General features: G+C 37.9%; 2 pseudogenes; both read left to right on the forward strand.

Annotated features, from left to right (window-relative positions):
- Nucleotides 1-5,247: 5,247 nt before the first annotated feature.
- On the forward strand, nucleotides 5,248-6,816 carry LOC107817748 (serpin-ZX-like; annotated as a pseudogene).
- A 182-nt stretch (nucleotides 6,817-6,998) lies between these two features.
- On the forward strand, nucleotides 6,999-8,543 carry LOC107817767 (serpin-ZX-like; annotated as a pseudogene).
- The last annotated feature ends 722 nt before the right edge of the window (nucleotides 8,544-9,265 follow it).

Genomic DNA, 9,265 nt, shown 5'->3' on the forward strand with positions numbered 1-9,265 from the left:
AAACAACAACAATTAATGCTGATTTCAAACAATGAAAGAAAGCAGAAGATTCTTTTTTAGTTTTTTTTATATATTTGAAAGCTTTAATATTTTTCAGAATTTTTCTTTCTCTCTTAAATATTCAGCTCTTTTTTTTCTCTCTATCTCTGTCTGTGTGTGTTTTTTCTTATATCTGTCCAAGACCTCCTATATATATCACATTCCCAAACCCTTTAATTAACTAATAAATCAATACTTTTTTTCTACCAAACCCATTATTCTTCCCACTCATCCCCATTACATTAAATAAATATATCATCACCCCACTCCATTATATTTTGTCCCCCATGCCTACCATAAACAATTACCATATTCCCCTCCACTACATTTTGTCTTGTCCCCCATTATGTTAAACAATTATATCAAACACTACCCCATTATATTTTGTCCCTCATGCCTACATAAACAATTATAATAATGTTCAATTACCAAGCTACCCCTCCGACCTTATTGCAGTTACCATTTTACCCCTGAACGATACTGCAATTTACCAGACTACCCCCATCGGCTCTAAACAATCAATTAATCATAACTTAACCAAAATATAGCCAAGATGACCAATTTCTCAACAATCTTCAACAACAAATCATATGAACACGATGAACAACACAACTCAAAATTAATGGAAGTAAATTAACCATATCGGGAACCAATCCTGGTTAACTTAGACTAAAAAATGAATGAGCAAAGAAACAACAAAATATATGATTCAAACTAAATCAACAAATCAAAAACATAAACTCACATTAAATCACTGGATTAAAAATGAACTTCAAACAAAGATGAACATGAACTAAATATACTTTTAAACAACAAATATGACAGATTAAATGATTCAAACAACATTAACAATTTCTAGAAAATACGTTACAATATGAAACAAATTGAAGAAATAATTAATTAAATTTCAATTTGAATCTAACAAACATTAAACTAACAAATTTTTAACTAAACAATAAACAAGAACATGAAAAAAACATGAAAAACAACTAATTAAATTTCCATTTGAAATCTGAAAATTAATTCAACAAAACATATGAACATGAACTAAAAAAAAATTATTTCAACGACGAACGAACAAAACAAGAATTGAATCATTTATCGATTTTGGATCCGAAAAATAACGAACAAAAATATGGACGAAATTTGAAACATAAACCAACTAACCGATTCAAAACAACGACGAAGAAACGAAGAAGATGGAGTAGCATGAAGCAGTAGGGGAGGTCGACGGACAGTGGCGGACGCGAGGAGGAGGAAGGCAGCCATGGTCGTCGACATGCTGCTGCGTTCAACAACTATGGTTGTCGAGGAGGAAGAAAACTGAAACAGTAGCAACAACATATTGCAGCCAAATCAGTGGCACTCTTCATGATTGCAGCTCGATTAGTTGAAGAAGCGGACGACGCAGCTGGAGCAATGACACAGAAGCAGCTGGAATGGAGTAGCAACGACAGGCTGGTCGTTTGGAGTGACGAACTGGACGACGTAAGACGCAGATGAAGAAAAGGAGTCGACGGACTGCCTCATGTTGCTGAAAAGTGGTCGACGAGGAGGTCGACGGACTGGTTGTTGACGACGAAAATGCATCAGTGGTGACCATGATAATGGTCGTTTGGCCGTGCGAAGGGGCTGGCTGGAGGCGGGTCACGACGGGAAGCTGGGCAGCAGGGTCGTGGGGGCAACGACGGATGAAGCAGGCGAACGGAGGGAGTCTATGGCGACGATGAGGGTGGCCTGGGTGGACGAAGAAGAAGGTAAAGGGCAGCCATGGGAGGTGGGGTTTGAGTTTTGAGAAGATGAAAGTAAGGAAGGGAGCGGATGGTTTTAGTTTAAGGGTTTTTGGTTTTGTTTTGTGTTTTGAAAAATGAAGAAGGGTGTTGGGTATTTGGGTTAATGGGGCGGACCGGGTCGACCCGTGTGGAGATGGACTGGGTCATGGGGAAGGTTGGACAATTGTTTGGGCCTGGGGTTGAAATTTGAAGAAGTGGCCCAATCCGATTTTTCTTTGTATTTTTGTTCTCTTTTCTTCTTTTATTTTTCTAAAACTAAATTATAAAAGTACTTAAATTATTATTAAGAACTAAATTAAGTTATAAAAGCGCAAATTAACTCCCAATAATAATTAACGCACAATTAAGTAATAATTAAGCATAAAATTGTATATTTGGACATTAAATGCTAAAAATGCAAAAGATGCCTATTTTTTGTAATTTTCATTTTTTGTAAAACAAACTTAATTACTAACAATTGTAGAATTAAATCCTACATGCAAAATGCGACATATTTTTGTATTTTTTTAATTTAACAAATAAACATGCACAGACAAATACAAATAATTATTCAAAAATATCACAAAATATCACAAAATTGCACACCAAGGAAAATTATTTTATTTTTTTGAATTTTTTGGGAGTAATTCTCATATAGGGCAAAAATCACGTGCTTACAACTGCCCCTCTTTCTCGAAGAAGTAGAGACGAGAGGTCGACTTGATACTTACTAAGGTCAAATAATATGAGAAAGAATTTATTCTAAGCATGGATAACACAATTAATTAGCATTTTATGGCAAGGAATAACAGTTCTTTTTCCAGATAATATTATGGGTATCCCTTTACATTTCAAGGCATATACGAAGTTCAATCCATAGGAAAATACTAAGTAAAGCATGCGCAAGTAACACCGAGGGTCGTACGGCCCGATCCAACATAAAAGTAAATTTTGCACTGCCGAGGGTCGAATGGCACGAACCATAGATGTATCTATTACCCCGCTCATGAATCACACGTGCGACACGGTCAAATATAAATAAACTCAACAACAAACAGACAATAGTGTATATTTGAGGAGCAGTCATTTGCAGAAATATTCAATTTCTCTTTAAAAGGTCAAGGAAAATAAGATTCCCCTTGCTAGTCTCATTTACATTAATCAACATGATTTATACGAATCCGAATTAAACATAAAGTTACAAGAATATCACATAGAGCATGCTTATGGGTCCTAGACTACTCGGACTTAGCATAATAGTAGCTATGCACGGACTCTCGTCATCTAGTGCGCATGTAGCCGCCGCATATAGTAGCAATTTATTCAATTATTACACCTATGAGGACAATTCCCTCTTACAAGGTTAGAAAGGAGACTTACCTCACTCTCAAGAACGAACCCGAACTCTCAATTTGGAGCCGAACGATCCAAAACTAGTTAAATGAGGTAGGAACTAATCAATACTAGCTCACAAGATCATATTCGAGCTATTTAAGCAATTTTCCAACCCTTAGCACAAGTTTCCTAAAATCCGAGCCCGGGCCCACATGCCTAGATTCCGAATTTTTCCGAAGGAAGTTGCTCTCCATAACCTAAGGATCAATAATATATGATTTCTAATTCATTTCATAACAAATTTCGTGGTTAAATCTAATTTTTGTCAAAACCCTAGGTTTTGCTCTAACCCCTTGATTTCACCTTAATTCTAGTGTTTAATCTACCTAAGACACATGTATTAAACTAAGAATAGGTGGAATAAGCTTACCTCAAGATGCTTGGTGGAAGTCTTCTCTCAAAAGCTCCCAAAATCACCAATGGAGGAGTGAAAAGTGGCAAAAAAGGGACTTAGAACCCGTATTAAATGAAGCTCACTGCTTCAGCGATTTCCGCATCTGCGGTCAGGGGACCGCATCTGCGGTCCCGCTTCTGCTAGAAAGCGAACGCATCTGCGGAACTGGCCAAATGGGCTGTGACCGCTTCTACAGTCTTGAGGCCGCTTCTGCAGTTTGGGCCTGGCCTACCCTGGGCCGCATCTACGATAGGCGGACCGCTTCTGCGGTCTCGCACCTGCGGCCGACCCACCGCAAGTGCGGTTATGACAGAAGCAGATGCTTCAGCACTTCTCAAAAATTCCAACTTCACTCGAGCCTTGTCCAATTGACGCTCGGGGCTCCCAGGCCCCGCCCGAACATACCGACAAGTCTGAAATCATGAAACGTACCTGCTGAACCTTCGGAACGCCCGAAACAATGCTAAATCTAAGAATCACCCCCTAAAACCAATTGAATCAAACTTATGAGCTTCAAGTTCTTAATTTCTTCTAACGAGCCGAAATGCCTTTAAACTACTCGGATTGGCACCAAATTTTGCGGGCAAGTCTTAAATGTTATTTCGGACCTGCATCGGGCTCCGGAACCAACATACGAGCCCAATATCCATGTGATCAATCGTTAATTAGTTTCTTTAAATCATTAGAATCTCAGTTTAACAATTTCTAATAAAAATTCATTACTCGGGCTAGGGACCTCGGAATTCGATTCCGGGCATACGCCCAGGTCCCATATTTTCCTACGGACCCTCCGGGACCGTCACAACACGAATTCGGGTCTGTTTGCTAAAAATGTTGACCAAAGTCAAACTTAGCCTTTTAAGAAAATCCTAAGGAGTCAAATGAGCATATTTCAACCCAAACTCTTCCAATTAGTTAAAGCAAGCGCGAGAAATTTTATTTAAGGGAACAGAGTTCTAGAAAGCAAAACGACCAGTCGGTTCGTTACAATTATGAACCAAAATAAAGAGCGGAGGGCAAAACTAGTTTGTTTTGCCTAATGTCGCTTCTATGATAAGATTATATCGATGATTTAGTCTCCATCTTAACCCGCTTACTCAAAATTCTGAATCCGACAATGCACTTGACAACATATATAACTTAAATACTCACCATATCTGCATGGGAAAATGAGGTATTAGTGTTCTAGCTACGTGCAGAGGCATATGCGCCTTATATCACGTGGTGTCACAGCCTCACGGGACACTACTTGGTTAAAAAATGTCACTAGATGTTTATATGAAAAATGAAAATATTATGGATACGCATAAAAAGTAATACCGCTTTAAAACGCTTGTGTAAAAACTTGTGCGTCCATTTAGTTTGGTTCTTTCAATCAATTATCCAAATTAATAAACATCAATATCTTGAATTTACCAGTCTAAGAGCGAGTACTACGTGGTCCTTCATTGATTCCTTCCTGTGTATGAATGCAATCTTCAGAAAATCAAGCTCCACGATCATGCATGTTCTTCATTCTCCATTCCTCCATATGAATTTCATCGGAATCAATTCAAAACCCCACGTGTTACTTCTAACTCTAGTATAAATTCTTGAAAAAATGTCAAATCACAATAGATGCTAGTCTCATCTTAAATAAAATTTTAACTAAATCTTAAACACTATGGGACTGTTTCACTCTCAATCGTCTTCCTCCCCTGTAGAAATCCATCACCATTCACCAACCAAACGGACGTTTCTTTCCTGCTTGCTAAACACGTTTTCTCCAGAGAGATTACAGGCGATTCGAACCTGGTGTTCTCTCCTCTCTCAATTCAATTAGTCCTTAGCCTAATTGCCGCTGGCTCTAAGGGTCCAACACAGAACCAGCCGCTCTGTTTCCTCAAATCCAAATCTATTAATGACCTCAACTCACTTTACTCTCATCTTGTCGATATCATTTTTGTTGATGGCAGTCCCAGAGGAGGTCCCCGTTCGTCCGTTGCAAATGGTGTTTGGATCGATCGATCACTTCCTTTCAAGCCTTCTTTCGAACAGGTGGTGGACAAAGTTTACAAGGCAACTTCAGAGTCTGTTGATTTTCAGAACAAGGTTAGGCCTTTATTCATTTCGTGAAATTAAATCCAGCTGGTTAATTTGTATCACGAAAACTTGTTTCTTCGTGCTGACAGATTGAAATTGTTTTACTAACTATCATAACCTCTCTCTAATATGTGCTCTAGGCTTTTGAAGTCGCCAATCTAGTCAATCAATGGGCTAACCAGAAAACAAACTCATCAAACAGATTCTTCCTCCTGGCTCAGTAGACACCACAACAAGGCTCATCTTTGCCAATGCTCTGTACTTCAAAGGTGCATGGAATGAGAAATTCAATGCTTCAAAGACAGAGGATTCCAAATTCTGCCTCCTCAATGATAGCTCTGTTCTCGCACCTTTCATGACAAGCGAAACAGATCAATTTGTCAAAGAATTTGGTGGTTTCAAAGTTTTGCGACTTCCATATTACCAAGGTAATGATGACACGCGCAAATTTTCCATGTACTTGTGTTTGCCTAATGCCAATAATGGACTACCTGCTTTAATAGACAAGGTCAGTTCAAAATCTGGATTCCTAGAGCAGCATCTTCCTGTTCGAAAAGTAAAAGTAGGGAAGTTTCTTATACCAAAATTTAAAACATCTTTTGGATTTGAAGCTTCCAAGATTCTGAAAGGACTTGGTCTTATATACCTTTCTCTAAGGGTGATCTCACTGAAATGGTGGGTTCCCCTCAGGCTACAAACCTGCTAGTTTCAGACATTTCTCATAAGTCCTTTATTGAGGTTAATGAAGACGGAACAGAAGCTGCAGCTGTTACTGCGTCAACGATGTTTCTGTGTGCTGCGCCCATAAATGAATACAAAATTGACTTTGTTGCTGATCATCCGTTCTTGTTCTTTATAAGAGAGGATACAACTGCAGCCGTATTGTTCATAGGGACCATGCTTAATCCTATTTTTAATTAAGTTGCCTTGTAGCAGTAAAGAGTACTCTGTACTAAGTGCGAATGCTAACATGCCTATGTTGTTGTTCATAAGTAGCTTATTTGAGACCTTAGTTGAGTCTAGAAGCTGGTTAAATGTGTGCTATGTGATAAACTAGTCTCTTGTATAGCTTAGTGTCTCTTTATACAGGTGCAATAATATGATATTTGGGTAAAAGAATTTTAAGCATGTTTAGCTTCTGCTGCTTAAAAGAATTTACCTGAACTTGTGTTATTAGCCAATTACTCCTAACATTAATCCCTGCTACAACTGTACGTGTTGTCAAATTCCACCAAGTATCTAGATGAAAGTTAAAATTTCTATCTTATGCTAAATAAAGGGCTCAATATTTACTCGTTAACCTGAATGATTATAGAAAAGGAAAACTCACTCACTCTCTCAGTCATCTTCTTCGCAAGTTGAAATCATGGAAGAATGCGTGAGAAAAAGAAAAAGAAAATTCAGAAGCAGTGAGAAAAAGAAGAGGAAAACTCACTCAGTCTCAGTCATCTTCTTTGCAAGCAAATATGGATATGAAAGAGTTCATCACCAACCAAACAGATGTTTCTTTCTTGCTAACTAAACACTTTTTGTCCAAAGAAGTTAAAGGCGATTCGAATCTGGTGTTCTCTCCTCTCTCTATTCATATAGTTCTTGGCCTAATTGCGGCCGTCTCAAATGGACAAACTTGGGACTAGGTGCTCTCTTTCCTCAAGTCCACATCCGTTGACGACCTCAATTGTATGTATTCTCATATTCTTACTAACGTTTTTGCTGATGGAAGTCCCAGTGGAGGTCCGATTTTGTCCGTTGCTAATGGTGTTTGGATCGACCGATCAATGCCTTTTAAACCTTCTTTTAAAAAGGTTGTGGATGAAGTTTACAAGGCTGCTTCAGAGACTGTTGATTTTCAGAACAAGGTTAGTCTAAGGTTGCCAGTCAAGTCAGTCGGTGGGCTAAAGAGAAGACTAATGGTCAGAGATTCTTTCCCAAGGCACAGTGAACAATATGACAAGGCTCATATTAGCGAATGGACTATACTTTAAAGGAGTAAGGAATGAGAAGTTCAGTGCTTCAGACACTAAAGACCATGAATTCCATCTCCTGAATGGAGGGTCTATTCGAGCACCGTTCATGACACGCAAGAAGAAGCAGTACATCAGAGTCTTTAAAGGCTTTAAAGTGTTGGGGCTTCATTATAAACGGGCAAGGACATGACTCGCCGGTTCGGCATGTATTTAATTCTCCCAGATGCAAATGATGGGCTACCTGCTTTAGTGGACAAAATCAGTTCAGATCCGCAAAGAGAAGTTAAAGTGCGCAATTTTCTTATCCCCAAATTTAAAATAACTTTTGGGTTTGAAGCTTCTAAGGTTCTAAATGGACTTGGCCTCACGTTGCCTTTCACGATTGAGATGGTTGATTCCCCTTTATCCAAGAAACTGTTTGTTTCAGAGGTGTTTCACAAGTCCTTTATTGAGGTAAATGAGGAGGGAATTGAAGCTGCAGTTGTTACTGCTGCTAAAGCACGGGTAATGTGTTGTAAAATCGAGAAGCCAAAAGATTTTGTTGCGGATCATCCATTCTTGTTCCTTATAAGAGACAATGCTCCTGGAGTGGTGCCGTTCATCGGGAGCGTGTCGAATCCTCTTGCTGGTTAGCCTACAGAAGCAACATATAATGATTTTTGTTATTGTATTTTGACCTGATATATAGTATTTAAGAGCGACTTAAAAGTTTGATTAATCTTATTTACAGTTTCTTAGCTTTTTCTTATTCTTGGAACAACTTGGGTTCCAGACTCGGATTAGAGAGATCATAAAGAGGAGGGAGGACTTGTGATAATACGTCCTTATACCTATAAGAGGAAAGGACATGTGTAATCTTTTACATCTGAGATCCATATGCATGAATAGAACAATAGTGATATATCTATCTATATTTATATCTATATCTATCTATATCTATATTATTATAAAAGCACTAATGTTTCACGCTAAATGTTGGTCGACTAAAATATCCTTAAAATATTGATCGACTTTTATGCCCTTCAAAATATAAAATATATCTTAATTAAATTAATTCATAATGGACAAAGTTGTAATGCGTAAGACTTTTCCTAATTTCACATAAATTTGTGATGTCGATCAAGTTCCGAATTTTTAGATATGATGTCCTATTCTTACTTGAAGTTTTAAATCATACGAATTCCACATTGAGAAGGAGATTGAAGCTCTCTTACCACTATATGAATAGTTTGCGGATTGAATTTTTCAATAATCGACTTTATCAGTCGTTGCCTCACACAATGTTTTGCTTAAAAAGTTAATTTGCATGCCTTGCAGTTTTTACACATAATTTGTATATATTGTCGTTTGATAGCATGCGATTCTCCCGGAATGCTCAAACCGATTACATGGACAATACATTTGCATCTGTAATATTGAGTTTTTATTTATTTTTCACTGATGAGCAGTAGAATACTCGAGAAGGAGATGACATAGAAAGGAATATGGTTGTGAACTTGTGATTCACATGCGCTACCATTTTAAATAACTTTCATTGTATATATTTGAGATGGGATGATCAGACAATTCTGATTTGTGAGATTTTGAGCAAAGCAAAAAATCGAGAAAGGCAATAT

The sequence above is a fragment of the Nicotiana tabacum genome, chromosome 16 (assembly GCF_000715075.1).
Source record: "Nicotiana tabacum cultivar K326 chromosome 16, ASM71507v2, whole genome shotgun sequence".
Taxonomy (NCBI): domain Eukaryota; kingdom Viridiplantae; phylum Streptophyta; class Magnoliopsida; order Solanales; family Solanaceae; genus Nicotiana; species Nicotiana tabacum.